The sequence below is a fragment of the Cetorhinus maximus genome, chromosome 16, assembly GCF_964194155.1.
Source record: "Cetorhinus maximus chromosome 16, sCetMax3.hap1.1, whole genome shotgun sequence".
Lineage (NCBI taxonomy): Eukaryota > Metazoa > Chordata > Chondrichthyes > Lamniformes > Cetorhinidae > Cetorhinus > Cetorhinus maximus.
The window spans coordinates 12,550,303-12,551,896 of NC_135894.1; the positions used below are offsets into that span (position 1 = coordinate 12,550,303).

General features: G+C 49.9%; 1 non-coding gene across 1 annotated transcript; it reads left to right on the forward strand.

The window, feature by feature from the left end:
* Positions 1 to 947: 947 nt before the first annotated feature.
* On the forward strand, positions 948 to 1,019 carry trnad-guc (transfer RNA aspartic acid (anticodon GUC)). Its single transcript has one exon. It is a non-coding gene; the product is annotated as a tRNA-Asp (tRNA).
* The last annotated feature ends 575 nt before the right edge of the window (positions 1,020 to 1,594 follow it).

The following is a 1,594-nucleotide window of genomic DNA, read 5'->3' on the forward strand; positions in this document are numbered from 1 at the left end:
ATTGCCTGCTACACCCTTCACAACCTGGTACTACAATGGGGAGAGGAGCTGGCTGAGGAAATGGAGGAGTTGGAGGTCGACGGTGATGAGGGTGAGGAGGTCCTCAAAGGTGAGGATGCCCTTGATGAGGCCAACGCACTGGCCAGACGAGGCAAGCGCGCTCAGGAGGCCCTCATAGCTGGTAGATTCATGGAGGATGAAGGCAACATGCAGTGAGGAGACACCATAGATCCTCACATTGCATCTGTGAACATTTGACTCCAGTCTGGCTGATGGCAATGCACATACCCTTTGTGATAAGGCTTCTGTCATGGAAATGCAGCAGAGGCCAAAATAGTAGCTAGATTCCAGGAGGATGATGACGACATGTAGTGAGGACATCCCATAGATATTCACGTTGCCCCTGAGAATGTCTGACTCCTGTCTGGCTGAGGGCAACTCACTCACGCTCTGAGATCAGTTTCATATCTTGGAAATGCAACCATGAAATTTTAAATGCACCTGATCCTTTGTCAGCCTTCAGCACCTGACCCCTTTAGGTGCACATCATCACCACACACAGATGTTGAAGAGATGGGGGCCAGCCCCACCATAAAGTTACTGAGAGAACCCAGAGAGAATGACGGAACTCTGTGATGCCTGCCCACGACATTCTGGCAGCAATGACAAACACCATCGAGGTGCAGGCATCAGTAATGTGCCCAGTGAGTGTGAAGCTGGACCAACACTTTGGTCTGAAGGTTACACAATGCACATTGAAGATGCCCTGGTTTGAGACACCTGCCTTTATCTTGTGCAGGAACCAAGGTTTCACATCTGAGTGACACAAACATTGCTCATCATAACAAGGAGCCAAAGGCAAGGAGACATTCTTGGGAGTTTATTTACAATTATTTACACATGATTAACACCCATGTCCAGGCTGTGCAATTACATCTTCTTAACACTCCTCGGTAGTATAGTGGTTAGTATCCCCGCCTGTCACGTGGGAGACCGGGGTTCAATTCCCTGCCGGGGAGGTGAAAGAATCCAATTTAAAACTTTACACTTTGTGACTCTGCTCATTACTTTCGGTGTAGAATTACTGTCCATTTTTAACGAGGTGTCAGTTGTGGCTCAGTTCATAGCACCCTCGCCTTTGAATCAGAAGGTTGTGGGTTCATGTCCCACTCCCGGAAACCAAGAACTGTGAATGTACTCGAAAGAGTTACAATCTGTGACTGTTGATAACTCGAAAGAGTTACATCTTCTTAACCTTCCTAACCCTGCTGCTCGCTGGACAGGACTGCTCCGAGTGCTGTCTTACCGGGGTCGAGTTCTCGTCATAAACCAGCTGATCGCCGCCATGTTGTGGTATCGGCTGGTCACTTTGACCCCTCCCCCGGACTTTGTCGTAAAAATCCAGAGAATGCTAGTCGACTTCTTCTGGGACAAAAGATTGCACTGGGTCGCTGCTGAGGTTCTGAGTCTCCCGCTTAGGGAGGGCGGTCAGGCGCTAGTGTGCCTACGCACGCAGGTGGCAACTTTCCGTCTTCAGACCCTGTGGCGATACCTTTACGTCGAGCCTCCTCCGAGATGGTGTGCCCTGGCGACG